Genomic DNA, 15,322 nt, shown 5'->3' with positions numbered 1-15,322 from the left:
AGCTTACTTCAGTGCTAGGCAAGTCCATGCTATAATCAATTTGATTTTATGATGATCATCATTTGCATTGGATTTAGCATTCACTTAAATTGGACTTCAACTGTGATTTCGAATTTCTTCTTTAAGGGAAAAGCTGTGAGAACTGTAAAATCAGAATGTACTGAGATAAAATCTCCAGTTGGAGAAACTATAGCAAAAATCACAATTTTTCTCGCTCACAGAAAGCAGAGACCTTTTCATCATCACTCTATTGGCTGAATCCTACTGACAGTACCTCAAAGTAGAAGAAATTAGATACCACTTAATAAGAGCCTTCAAGAAAGGCTGGAAACATGTATTTGGGGCTGCTACCATATCAAGGCTATTTCTATTACTTAAAGTGAGCTGACTGGCTGCTGGTGGCAGGTGGGCACAATATGATATTTTAGTTTTTCAACAACAGAGTTTTCATAAGCCGTCAGACATACCACTTCAGTTAATAAGTCTGGCAGAGTTTTCATTAGCTTTCATCTGAATATACAAAAGGAAAAGCATTAAACTTTGATAATAAAGTCAATATCAGAAGATTGGATTGGACTAATGACTGGAAACTGGAGTACAAAAACAGAAAATAAGTATCAGCATTAAAGGCCAGATCTAAATTTCATTGATATGTGAGCACGTGGATCTACGTCTTTAAAAAAAGGAAACAGAAGTTATTTGTTTCAGCTCAGAAGCTGAACTATTACTGAAGAGGTTCAAATCACCTCCACTTGTTTCGTCTCTCACTTTCTCACTTATCTTTTTTTTCCCAGGTATTTATTTTTTAATTTGTAGGGAAAAAAAAAATGAATTAAAAGAAAAGAAAAAATACATCCACTGCAAAACTGACCTTCTGGATCAGTCTAGGTCCAGCTATTGGTAGGATTACAGAACCTTGGAAAAATAAGTCTTCTAATTATAAGACTTGTGCAATGCTGCATTTCAACGAGCCTCTGGAAGAAAATCCTGAGTTGCACATTTCAGCAGAAATGCATCTGTTGTCAGACTACCAAATGTAAGGGGTGCCATCCTTCATTCTGCATATTTAAGAAAGAGATTGCAAGAGAGAAAGACATAACAACTTTAATATCTCCCACAGAGAATACTCAGTGTCAACAAATGCTATCAGTCCAGTTCTTATTTACCCCAATGGGAAATGAAAGCAGAAGCCTTTCCCTTGGTCTTTTGGCCTTAAGATAAGGATACAGCTTTTAACAATCACTGGAGTAGCACAGCTTCAGAAGCACAAGGAAAAATAATATCTGATTTGCTTTGGGGCTTTAGCAGTTCAAAAGATTCCCAAACTGATTGTTGGGTTGTTTTTTGCTCTTTTTTATTATTATTATCCAACTTTCTTATCTCTGATTCATACAGTTCCCCACCAAAATGGCTTCTGGTAATTTTCACTTGGGTAAATGTGACAGGCGTTTCACCTTTTGTGTTATTTTCCTCACCACCTCCCCTTGTTTTCAAGAGATTTACTGCTCTACTGACATAAGTTTTCAAAATCCATGGCACACAGCACAAAAGCTATAAGGGCCCTTCATTCATTTGGCAAAACCCATTAAGATTTTGTGAGTGTTGTAGAAGTTTAACAACCCTCCCAAGGGAGGCGTTCCGCAGCAGTGATGACTCAGAAGACAACAGACGCGTTGGTTTGTTGGTAAAGATGAACGCTGTTCTTTGCTGCACAGAGGAGAAGCTCTGAAAATGCATGCTAGACTGGTTTGTTTCTTGATTTTCCCACAGACTTTCTGTGTGTCCATGAGCAAGACATGCAGCTCATTTCTGCCATTTAGTGAGACTGAGGGCAGGTAGTGCCCAGTAGATCAGAGCTGTGGCTGACAACGGCCTCATCATTCACAGCTGTGTATAGGATGTTCTACATACCTAAAAACACCAAAAGCTGATACAACTCTGACAGATGCAGCTCTGCTATGAGTGAACATCTTCAATCTGTATGCAAACTCTAGGCTAAGTTCAGCATCAACTCTGCATAGAGGAAAAATTGCTATGGAATCTAGGCCAACGAAACAGCCAGAAAAGATCCCAGCTGGAGAGCAATCCCAGCCCAGCTAACAGGGCACTGCCATTTACATCACGAGTTGAGATGTTTGGCTCAGCTCAGGTTTTCCTGTCCACAAACACAGTGGTCACATCAGCTGTGCAGGTTCAAATGAGATGTCCTGTGCTGTCAGTGTTCACCCTAGGACTTCAAACAACTTCTATTTAATAGACATTTGCAAGACAGAAAAGGCCTTGCTCAGTTTTTTCATAAAGAGCAAGAAACTAACAGCACAAAGGTAACTTTAACTTTCCTGAAGCCAGGCATTTCTGCAAAGCTGTGTTCAGCTATGTTCAGTGCCTGTATAGCTACATACTGGATTGCATGCAGAGACATTTAAACATTCCAAAGCCTCAGTGCAAGAGGCAAAATTCACTACCACCCCTAATCTTACATTTTTCTAAGACATAAGGAATACTCTCACCCTGATTTAGATGTATGGTATTTTTTTTTTAGATATCTGTCTTCTAAGTGTTTATAGAAGAATTGGTAATCTATTGGAAAGTTCCCCCAGCTATGTCCTTAGTTAAACATATAATAGGTGTTCCACCTATTAGACAGAAGACCACGTCACATTCTACTTTGAATAATCCTGCCATTAAAATGGCAAATCATGTTTTCATAGTAGTGATGGAGACTGTTTACCAGTGAGACACCCTCACCAGGTGGCCTCCCAAAGTCACCCACAGGACACAGCAGATGAGTGTGCTTTGAGGCTTTGCATCAGAGAAAGACACCACCCATGAGTGCTGAAAAGGAAAGCCCACAAGTAAACAGAACATTCAGTCCCTCACTATTGCCAGTTCTTTGGACTCTGCAAGCACAAAGATCCACTGCGAGAGAGAAGTGTGTGAAAGAGGTTCTGTGGGCTGCTGGGAGTTATTGCTTCCATGCCACCCACTGTACTAACTCATAAAAACAGAAAAGATGCATTTCCTATATGTAATGGTGGTTGTTCTCTATGCATTTCCTTTATGTAATGGTGGTTGAATACTGGTACCCAAATGTCCATCCCTCTTCCATGGCGTTCTGTCTTAAATTATAGCCATTTGATGTAAATTTCCAGCCCCAGCAATTGCTGGATAATTTCTGTGTTTAATAGAAAGTGTGGTAGGAATATTCCTCTTGGGGTGAATCAATATCAACTTATGCCAAGAAAGAGGGGATTTTACAGTACACAGTTACTCTGGGTTTTGTATTTTTGTTTGCCTAATAGAGAGTCATTAATTCTGTGGGCGATACAAATATTAAGTGCAGATGCATGTGGTAGGTGGGTGGCAGAGACAGTCACTGATTATAACGTGGACATTATGATGAAATTTGAAATCCATTGCAGTGAACACTGGACTGTGCACATAGCTTAATAACAGTCTTTGGAATAGTTTCTTATAATGAGTGTAGCAGAACAGGTAAGTGTGGGGAATGAAGATCTCCACTCAGACAAGGTTGGTGTGTAGGACAACCAGAGGCTGACCAATCCAGTGCATTATTCCACGCAGGTATGAAATGCACAAATTCTGCTTATTTGTTTACAGAGAACTGCTAAAAACTTTGCAGGGCAGTAGAAGACTGCCACCCAACATATGCTTCTGGAGTAATGGCCTACAAAGATTAGGGGGTGAATAAAAATTGTGACAGTTTCTCTCCACTTGACTGCTCTCAAGATATTTATCTTTTTGTGATGGCCACTTGAACTAAAGTGCACTGAAACTCTGCTGAACTCAGAAGAAAGATCTTCAGTATGATGGACATTAACATCTGATCCAGAGATAATTTGATGACATCACATCTTGAGACCACTTGTGGTTCTGAAGTCCCCATTTTGCTGTTTTGTTACAAGTTTCTAAGCTTGCCTGTCTTCTATTTATTTATTTTTTTACTGTCGGGTCATTCAGGGCTTTGTTGCTGCAATAGTAGAATCAGGGAAGCATCATTAAAAAAAAAAAAAAAAAAGCTCAAGAAAGAACTGTTTTGCCATTCCTGGAATTCAGCAGTACGTTTTCTGACCTGAACTCCAGATCTATACCATCTTCGAATGGTAAGGTGAAGACAAGCATGAAGTGCATGCACTGAGTCGTGTGAACGATTGAAGTCACTTGGACAGCAGCATGGAGAATGGCAATTTTAAGAATTTCTCCTTTGGAAACCAAAAATGAGACGAAGCCATCTGTTCCAGAGAGAACATTTCTGTGGAATGTGGAACGCTCCTATGGAAGTTTCTGTTGCACGGAAAACCCAAATGTTGCTAACCCTTCTGAGAACCACTAATTAACTCCAATTTCTACTACTTTTGGCAGATGTTCAGGGTGCTCAGCAACTCTCGAGGATTTTACCGTGAATCTCACCAGAACGGAGCATCTAATTTAACCCAAACAAAATTAATTTGCTGTGTTGAATCTGTGGCAGCAACCGTCTCACGAGAGAGAATCAAACCCATAGAAGAATAGCTACAGTGCAGAACTTGGGTATCCTCAGGACACAACGACCAAATGAGGATACAGAGTGCAGGATCTGCAGATTAAAATGTTTAATTTTTCAGTAAGTACTCAGGTACGTGCAGTACCTGTGAACCTCATATTGGAAGTTTTAATTCATTCTGAATCGGAATTTGAGTGACTGCTTCAATACAGTTGTTGAAGATACTGACAAAAGGCTAAAGCTGGCACCAGTGGCATTTGCAATGGATCACAGTTATTGATTTCTGTAACTCAAACGCTGGATTATTTTGTAAATCCAGATGACTTTCTGTAGGAAAAATTTTGAAGTGGGACACCTGCTCTGCTATATCTTCTTCCTAAACCTGTAGCATTTGTGTCTGAGAACAGTAAATTCTATTTGTCTCTGCCACCTGCAAAGGAGGCTCTGTTACCCAACACACAGCATTGATGTGAGGCTCCAAGAGCACATAAAAGCACAACTTGATGTGTGCTAGAGAAATCTTCAGAAATCCATAGAGACAGAACCATATCCTGATACTCTTTTCCTTGTTCTGTGTACAGAGGGCCTTGAGTGTGAGCAGGACCAGGATTGTCTAGCAGAAAGTTACAAATGGCTGCATGAGCACTTGTAATTAATGAACTGGTGGCCTGACAATGGAAATACCAGCTGCTAAAACTCTGTACAACAAAATGAAGCTAAGCAACTGGAAAATCACTACCAGCACAGTGCCTTTATGTGGCATCCCAGCTAAAGAAATGCATACAATTTAAGAAGAAACACAAAATGAAATATGTAAATAAAAAGTGTGTTATATACATTTTTGCTATCAGTATTTCTCGTGTAGTAAATGTTGTTTAATTACTACGCTAAGTTTAATTGTGTTAGTAACAGTGTAAGAAATGGCTTCAAAGCAGTGAAGAACAATAATGTGTTAAGGCTGATCAAACTCTTTCCAGAGAAGAAAGTCCAAAGACTGAACTCTATGCCAATGTTAATATCAGAACTCCATATTTCCCAGTCTTCCATTTCTGTTATTTCTGAATAGATCAATTTGAAATGTGAGTTTAATATTTTAGCTAAATTAAAGTTAGAAGTTTTAGTTATTAAAATTACTTCTATTAGCTTTATGCACTATGGTTCCAGTTTAAGCAAATGAATTAAGTGTGTGCTTAAGCCCATTTCTGTTGCACTGAGCTGTTAAGCACTTTCCCTGAAGGCCTTGAGAAGCCGTAAGAATGTCAGCATATGCAAAATCTGGGGATACACTTAACTGCATAGTGGTACAACACCAAATTTGAGAATAATTTTGGACCCAGACTCCACTTTGTAGGAACAAACAAGCGACTTCATGGCTTGTTGTGATTTTTCTCTCTATCACATAGAAAAAAATATAGTTGGTAAAGAAAAGAATAATTACAAGTCCTTTCCAAGTATTTATGGAAAGGTAAATTCTAGGGATGATTAATGAGGTGGTAGCAGAAGCAAACAGACTCCAGAGCAAGGCAGAGAAAAACCCCCACAAGCACTAGATCAATCCATCCTCTGTCAGTGCATAATAAACACTGTGGTCTTCCAGCCTATAATTCACCAGATTCAATATTAGGTCATTTAAGAATCCCTGTGTGACACAAATAGAAAAGCAAGTTAGCAGCAGAAATATAATGATTAATTTTACATGTAGCAGAGAGATGTGCATGCCTGTTCAGCTCCTCAGACGCCCCCTGACAGATGATTTTTTCTTTTTGTTTTGGTTTTTTTTTCTTTTTAGTCTACAATTGACACAGTGTTCCTGATTACTTGAAATGAGGTTGTCAGGGTGAATGAATATCACTTATGAGGAGGCTTGACTGCCAGTGGACATTAAAGCAGCAGCAATGCTGTCCTGCAAAAATGAATGAAATTAGCAGCTCCCTTTGTATTGGTGCAGGGCAATATATATATAAACAAATGGGAAAACATGAAGCTAAATGATCACTGATAGCAGCACAAAGACTGCTACCATCCCAGCATCTACATATTTATTAGTTGCTGTGATATAGCCAAATACTAGAACCTAAATTAAAATGAGATTTGAGACACAATTGAGAATAGGTAGGCTGAATTAAATGCATGTGCTGCTGGTTGCTCCCCTTCAGCTGGAAGAATGATAATTGAGTACACACGTTTCGATAAATACGTAGTGATGGTACAATTAGGAATTGAAATAGCTGTCGAGTCATAGGACTAATTAGCAGCTTTATGACTGATAAGTGAAAGAAAATGTTATATAACTTATGGAACTGCTTTATCTAATCACATAATCTCCATGAGCATCTTCAGAAACAACTTGGGAATAGCAGCAGTAGACCCAGTCCTGCACCTAGTCACAGAGAACAGGGAACATTTTAACAATTGGTAATATAAGATCCTCACATTTTTTAAACAAGCCAATATTCAAATGTCCTCTTTGTCCTAAGAATTATTTGTAACAACTGTGGTGTAAGCTGACCACAACCAAATGAGGAAATACTTCCATCAGACTGTTTGAATAATGTAAATGTTCATGTGAATGACATCTTTGCAGTGATTCCTGCGAGGTTCCTAATTAGTTCTTTCCAGACTGGTATTTATGAGAAATGATTTGGAGCAGTGAACGTTTAAGTTCACAAAAGAAAATGGAATTTTGTAATCTTAACTTTATGGGGAGCATCCAGCACATCCAATATCCTTATTTCACTGCTCAGGATGGGGGGACTGGATAGCTTAAAAGGAGACCCCATGTCTGATGGGGTGCCTTATAGCACTGGGTCGGTTAGGGGTGTTGGAGCCTGGCAAAAAGAGGAACCTTCCTCTGGAACTTGTGGTGCTGCGCAAACTGCTTACAGCTTTCTGCCCCTTCCTGCAGAGATTTCTGCAGACTCGTTGGCCTCAGGGAGCTTTTCCCAGTGATGGAGCAGGGCTCTGGGCTGTGAGTTCACTCGGCACCTGCTCTCTGGCAGAGAAAATGGTTTCTGGGCAGAAGTTCAGACAGGTTCCTATGTGACTGAACTGCATTCAATTCTTGAAAAGGCTTGAAAGACAGAAAAGCACACGTCCTAATCTATCAAAGCTACTGATTAGCCAGATGAAAATATGTGGCAAAAGGACATTTTCTTTTAAGGAAGTAATTGCATAGCTTTGGAGAAATGGCTGCCATTCACTGTGGAAGACAATGAGCAAAGGGTCACCAAGACACAGCATCAGAGAGCACACCATGTGGACTTTCAGGCAAGCTACTCACTAGCAACTGCTCCACATAGTCTTAAACCAAGCTATCATGACTAATAATGCAATAATTTGAACTGCAGTAACTGCAGCATCATTGTCAATAGTGGAGCAGCCTCTAATAATGTTCTGTAATTCCAGGGGGAGAACTGTCTGGTTCTTGCCTGCAGTTTTGTTCTGCAGGGAAAAGACATGGAGCAGCAGAAAGCTACCCACAGAATCACATCACCAGGGTGAACAATTCTCTGTGGTGCTGAGCAGGTTCACCTCATGTTAAACATGGCTGTTATTTTGCTTGTTGTCATCTCATCCTGTGACAGGTTATTCATTATTGAGCTGGGTGTGCTGGCAACTCTTTAAAATGCCATTGTGTTCCCTTTGCTTTGGACTTAAATTAGAGGAAGTTTAAAGCAGACTGCTATCTCTGAAAGTTATATCTTCTGTAAGTGCAGCATCTCAATGCCTTCCAAAAGAGCTGAGATCTATGGGAAAACAGAAAGAGCTGAAGAGACTGGAAGGTGTGAGACCATGGGGGGCATGGGGAAACAACAGCAGCAAATGGAAAGAAGGATGGGCTGGGCATCCCTGAACCCTAAATAGGAACGCCTCTACAGACTCTCACTAGTAAAAAAGGTCTCAAAGATTTCTAAGTACTGCTGTGAAGGAGAGAATGGTAAAACAAGCTCTCACACATCCTCCCTGTGGGGTCAGTGGAAGCCACGACCTTCTTTGTGAACAGATAACTGGTGAACTGCTTCAGCTTCCCAGCTGACAGGATTCTGTCTTCTTTGGGTCACATTCTTGCGTTTTAAATGGACAACAAAATCTTTGCCTGATGAAGCAATACAGTATATGCAATTAATACTGTAATTACTACTACTGTGTACTAAGGGTAGATAATTTATCTCAGAAAACATAAAGGAAGCATAAGGAGCCTGAATAGTCTTTCTCTTTTGACTCAATGTTATTCCTCTCTCTGATCAGAAAACCTTTCACTGAGGTTGTGTCAGATAGGTATCCATCTGGTTTTAAGACTTTTATGAAGGTGGAGAACCTGATTCCAATTTAAATCTGAGCTTATCATTTCCAGAGGAGCCCTACATTCCCCCAAAGCATGCTTGCTTTAATTTATAATCTTTACCTTGCATTATAAAATAAATGCCAGAATGATGGAGAGTGGCCTTTCTAGGTCAAACAATTGTAGAGAAGTCAGGGAGAGGCTGGAGGGGAAATGCCTTTTCAATCAGGCAAGTTCACTAATGATTTATAAAATGTCTTAATTTCTTCAGCACAGTCTACAAGCATCCTTTCATGAATCAGACAGGGCAAATAACTCAGTATAATACTTCAGAATTAGCAACTTGCTGAAATAACCAGACTATAATCTTCCTAGTCATGGGTTAGAATTTTTGAGGTCTCATCAGCACACCACAGCTTCTTTCTTTAAGTGTTTTGTGTAACTGCAGGCTTATCTTCAAAGAGCAGATGTATGAACTATCATTTTTGATTAAAGCTATCCAGTTGGAATAAAAAAAAAAATTCATCTGTTCACTGCAGTTAGAATCATCTATTTTAAATGCATTTACATATTCCCTTAGCTGTCCAACTATTTTTTCCCCACTTTCTCTTCTTTTTGCAGCTTGGATTCTTGCCACATTTATATTTTGCACTAACTACTCAGGGTCCTAATTAGCAGAAATGGGATGTCAGCAGGGTACCAGCCAGCAAGGGAGGCTTTTTTGTTTCATTGGGAAGAAGATGTGCAGCATGCGGCGTGGATCAAAATCTTTGCATCCCATGCAGAGAACAGCATGACACGAATTGAAGAGCAAGGTAAATGGGAGAATTTGGGCATCTCGGAAATTTGTGAATTGGCAAAAGCTGCTGATTCACACGCTTCAGCTATAGGCAAAACGAAGGAGCAATACTGTAAATTAATCCAACATTTAGTATTTGAGTATGTGATGATACTCAAAAAGAATCTGCAGTTCTGGTTTCTGAGCCCATGGCTGTTTCAATGTAAGGCTTGAGATGTACAAGTGACAGCAGGTATTGTGAAGTCTCACATCAGGTACCTGGCCCCCAAGAGAACTCCAGAGCCCTTCAAAACATATAGGCTGTCTACAGAGCACAAGGAGAACTAAATGCCTCAGATAAAGGCCAAAATGAGAGAAGAGAGCTGAGCTAGCACAAGCATTAGCAAGTGGCAACAAGAGATGTGTCTCATACCACTCCCCTTTCAAAGACTGTCCCCTTCTCAGAGTCGCCATACACCTCCACCACCCAGAAACCACAGCTCATGCAAAGATGGAGGCAAGCTCAATCTCCCCTACTGTGGATGTCTCTAGAAGATAACTGGGAGCCAATGGTTTAATGGAAAGAAATAGACATAGACAGCAGAATAGAAATAGACAATTGAACTCACAGTGCTTATTCCAATGTCTATTTCTTGGCTTTTTTCTGCAAGTGTTTCTGTCATCCAGCCAACCTGGGGCTTTCCTGCTTCTTGTTTATGACATTCTATTTTTTAAGACAGTTGAAGAATTAACAAGTAGGTCATGCAGAATTCTGAAATATCAGACTACAGATCCTTGGTCATGGGAGTAGAAGTTGCTTTTTCAGTGGTATAAGTGGAAGGTATTTGTCAAAATCATCCATACTCAGTGGATAATTTCTTTAGCAGAGACTGTTGTCACAGGACAAGAAGAAATGGTTTCAAACTAAAAGAGAGGAGATTTAGACTGGATAGAAGGAAAGAGCTTTCTACAGTACGGGCAGTGAAGCTCTGGCACAGGCTGCCCAGAGAGGTGGTGGTGCCCCATCCCAGAGATGCTCGAGGTCAGGGGATGTGGCTCTGCGCACTGCTGGAGCTGTGGGTGTCCTTGTGCACTGCAGGGGACTGAGAGCAGATGGCCTTAAAAGTCCCTTCCAACACAAACCACTCTGTGATCCTATGAAAACAGAATGGCTTTAACCATTGGTGGTTTTAGTGGAATTTGCTCACATACTGTCAAAGGGAAATCTGATCCCTAGAATTACAAAACGGTCCTTTGAAGTCACAAATGTGGTACAGTCAATGATTTTCCAAAGGAATGTTCAGTGCTGTTCACTAATGAAACATGAGTTATGATAATGGCTGATAATGATAATTATTAATATGCTAACTATACATCCAGTATTAAAATCTTATCTAAGCACTGTAAGGCACTAAAAGGTGTCAGACTGTGTGGATGAGGCTTTAATCTGTGGTGAACGATTTTTACCATAGATCCAAGAGTAAAGGAAGAGAAGGCAGGGCTCTGCTGACAATAAATACAGTGAAAATGGAGAACATTATTTCTTCGCTTTTAAATAGTTTCACTTGTGCTTCAAATTCTCTCGTATTCACTTTTTTTATTGTTTAACTTCAGAGCTTATGAAGTTACACGTTTCCTCTGTCTTTTGCTGTTAGACAAACTGCATCTGTTTGGAAGGTGACATAGAAAGTCTAAAGGAATGGCAACACACTTTGCACTCACTCTTCATGTATGTGCAGAGATAAATATGTGAAAAGAATGAAAAATGAAAAAAAAAGTTAAAAAGATACTCAAACCCCGAGGTTTCTGAGTCTGAAAGAAAACCTGGAAATTAAAAAAATGAAAAAGGAGATGCCCTAGTTTTGAAAATGTGGCCTTTTTCCAGTTCCATGGGTAGAACTGCCACAAGTGCTGTTCCACCTTTGTAAGCTGGTCTGCCCTTTGAGTCAGGACAACGCAACACAGGAGGCAGCTCTGCCTGTACCCTGTGCAAGGGTAACAGTTACACAGAGCACAGAAGAGTGGAGAATCAGCAGTGTGGGTCAAAACTACAAAACAATTTAATATGGAAGCCACAAAGATTTAACTAAGTACTGTAAAGGACTTTAAAGCCAAGGTTTACCTGGAAGGTGCTACTAGGCCCAGATTCTGCGCTCTCTTTATGACTTTCCTCACTGTGACTCTGGTTGAGAATTTTTCTTCTAATTAATAAGCATTAATATTCTGATCAACTCAGAACTCTTAGGCAGTTGTCTTTATCTGCCTGTGGAATGTGGTGATTTGTTCACAGCACTGAATAATCTCAGCCAACCTCCCTGTTTTCTGAGTGCTTGGTAGGAGGTTAGATACTATTATGCTGTCATTACTCTGCATTACAGCAAAGCTGAAATCTCTTGTGACTTTCTTCATGGAAAAGTTAGTGTTTGGCAGGGGAAGCATCTTTGGCAGTGTGAGATAATCCTATGAATGAGTGACGAGCTAGGCAGAGTGAAGACAAAGCCAAACAGAGACTGCAGACTCTACTCACCTCTAAGCTAGAGAATAAATATTAAAATCAACACTTAGAAAAATGAAATGATGAAATAATTCATTATTTTGTGACTTGAAATGATGGCAGCTTCTGAAAGGCCACCTATGGAAAGGTACAGTGGAACCCGTGGAGGTGAAATATGGGCTGCAATGCTGTAGGGGTAGCTTTGACCAGAAAGAGAGCAAGAAGAAGTTGCTATGGATAAACAACTGCTATTTTCCTTGGTCATGATAGTTTCTTCCAGGAAGAAGAAATCACTGGACACAATGAATCAAGAGCACTGACACTTCATTCTGCCTACTGCTATTCCTGAGCAAAGAGTTATTTCAGTTAGTGTCCCCCTGTAGGCAAACTGCATAGCTCGAGAAAGAGAAGACAGTCCTGTGTCCCATTTTTTTAATTTATTTTTGGTAGAAGTAAAGCCCATCCACCACAATTCTGCAAGGTGCTTTGTACTCCCCACCCTGACTTGTACCAGAACAACTTAAATCAATATTTTAAAAGTATTTCTGGTCTCTGCAGTGCTGTTCTCCCCCAAAGGCCTTTGTCTCCTGCTCCAGGGTATGCATAACTTCTATCAGCATCACTGTACTTTTATCTTGCAGCAGGAAGACGGGGCCCTGCAGCATCACAAGCACTGGGCCTATGGAATGACGTGACCAAAGCAAAGACTGAGTCTGGAAGCTGCTGTTCCCCTTATCCATTGCACAAATCTTGGGTGCCAAGAGGTTGTATACAGAATTATCTGTACGTTTTAACTTTCTACCTCAAGAATTCATCTAATTAGCCCGACACGATGTTAGCACATTAACCACACTCCAGCAGACTGAGAGTATTTATTACCGAGAGAACTCCTACTAGAAACCTTGGAATTTTTACAATACATTTTTGTCTTTACTTTTTGGAGCAACAATAATGTAATACCACACTCCCTCCCCAGATAGCTGCAGGGTCCCTTTTAATGAATAGGAACAAACAAACTATCCAGCTAAGCCCAGAAAAATGACCCCTATCAAAAACAGAATCAAACAATACCCTGAAAAGATCTACATATACAAAGAACAAACTTTTCTTGTTCTTCCAAAGATTAGCACAGTAGGTATTTGGCATTCAACAACTTCTGCACAACATAAATTATTTTGTGTTTGAAGAGGTTTTCTTTAGCATTATTGTTGCAGTTATTTTACAAAAATGAAAGAGAAAAGAAAGTTTTAGAAAACAACTCGGAAATATTATTCTAGGTACATTCTCTACAGCCAGGACTCCTCTACTCTGCTCCAATGACAATTTGGGAAGTCTGCTGTGTTTTAAACATAGAACATTTTTTTCAAATCTCCTGACCAGCAACTACCAGCTCCTGTTCAGCATTCACAGCTCAAGCAACAACAGTGGTATTTTCCAGCTCTCCACAGAACAGTATCTGTGACTGCAGTGCTGCACTGGGCATGGAAGATACTTATCCTGAGCTCACAGAGAATGGACACAGATGTACAAAAATGATGGGTCCAAGTGGAGACACAAAAGTGCTTATCTCACACTGAATGCCATAACTTTGGGATCTTCTATTAAGCCTAGAGAGGGGAATGACTCAGAAAACGGCTCCATCTCCCTCGTGGTCCAGTGGGACCTTTCTACTGGTCCACTTCTTTCACAGGAGGGAAGACTGTAAAGGAAACTGAGCATCTGGCAACAAGGCATTCCAGCGGTGCCCTCCAACTCCTACCTCTCCTGCTGGCAGGGTCCACCTTGCACTGACCCACCCCACTCCAGCAGTCAGGCTGCCCAAATCAAAGCAGCCTGAGATGAAGTGATTCTCTGTGCTTTGCATCCATAAAACACTTCCAGCAAAAGCCATGAAAGCAGGCAGAGCCACTGGGCTGCACTTCTTTCTCAGTTAAATTGGAATTACTTATTAAGATTATCTGTTTCCTATGGCAGGTATTGCCTGATACTGGGGCACAGCACTGACCTTCTTTAGGGTATCAGTGTACTGCAACAAGTCAAGACCAGCCATGCATGCATGACTGAGTGTATAGATCCCAGTGCTGCTGTCACTGATTATAACCTTTAGGTCTAGTAGCACATTGATTTCTGAGTACTGGCTACCTCTCAGGGAAAATGTCAGGTCTTCTAGGCACCTGTGCTTTTAAGCACACATTTAAAAGCATAAAAAGCAGTGGGCCTTCGCAGTTGTGCGTCAGAAACTAGAAGAGTATGAAGACGCCAGCACTGCCTGTGCAGGCTGTCCATGATGGTGCTTCTTCTGCAAAGTGTAACGTTCCTTCAGTCAGAATGATGGGATGTGAAGTGAAAATGCTGCTCATCCTCTTCGAGGATGGAGCTTCAAAGCAACTATCAGGAGTTATCCAAGTACTTGTTAATGGGAAGTGCAGTCTCCCCATCAGCCGCTTCCAACAGAAGGGTTTGATTTTGCTTTGTTTTACTTATTATTATTTTCAATAGGAAATGTGAAATGACACTACTCTCAGCTTGGATCCAAACGATCCCAGCACTTCCTGTGAGGGCACCTTCCTCTGTACATGGGTCGTATCACAGCAGTCCGTCTTGAAGCAGCTGCTCCCATTCCGGTCACCACTTTGATCCATCAGAGCCTGGGATTTTTAATCACGTCGTGAAGATTACATTGCTCATGGGTGTTCCAAAAATGAAAATGAGTAATGGGATGAGTGTGTCTCGGGACTGAGGTGGGGGGTTATTCTGTAGAGGGTTTATTGATTTGAAGCAAGTCCAAATATGAGTCATTATGTAGAAAAGTTACGTGCAGATTCTTATTTGCAATCTTGCAACGTGCCAAGGTCCCCAGAGTGCTGCAAATAAAATTGTAGCGAGTTCATTCTGCACAGCTCTGATAAGAAATCACCATGGGGTTGTACAGATGTTGAGGGCACGGCCCCTGGCTGAGCAGTTGGGAAGCTACGGCAGTGACCCAAGGAGCCTGCGGGCAGCATGGGCAGGGATCAGAGAGCAGGGGCAGAGTGTGGGGGACAATGGGCTGGGAGCAGGGAGCTGGGGGCAATGGGCAGAGGCAGTTCGGGGTGAGTTAAGGGGCAGCGGGCAGAGAAGCAGTGCCGCCTCCTGACAGCTCGGGTCACTGCAGGGAGAGCCTGGGAAGGAGTGCTGGCTGCGTCGGGAGAGATGAGAGAGACGGGTGGGAGGAAGGCCTAACCTGAGGTCATCCTTAGACAGTCTACGGAGATAACTGAAGAG

General features: G+C 41.0%; 1 protein-coding gene across 1 annotated transcript in view; it reads right to left on the bottom strand.

Moving 5' to 3' along the window:
- Positions 1–1,697: 1,697 nt before the first annotated feature.
- The window catches only part of APCDD1L (APC down-regulated 1 like), a 215,939-nt gene continuing 202,314 nt past the window's right edge, over positions 1,698–15,322 (bottom strand). Inside the window, exon 5 of the mRNA XM_065754441.1 lies at positions 1,698–1,707. The gene's annotated coding sequence lies outside the window, so the exon portion shown is untranslated. The remainder of the gene's footprint in view (positions 1,708–15,322) is intronic.

The sequence above is a fragment of the Cyrtonyx montezumae genome, unplaced genomic scaffold (assembly GCF_038088225.1).
Source record: "Cyrtonyx montezumae isolate F1298 unplaced genomic scaffold, pur_monq_1.0 scaffold_9, whole genome shotgun sequence".
Classification (NCBI taxonomy): domain Eukaryota; kingdom Metazoa; phylum Chordata; class Aves; order Galliformes; family Odontophoridae; genus Cyrtonyx; species Cyrtonyx montezumae.
Note: the sequence above shows the minus strand (reverse complement) of the source record. Positions and strands in the feature narration are given on the sequence as shown.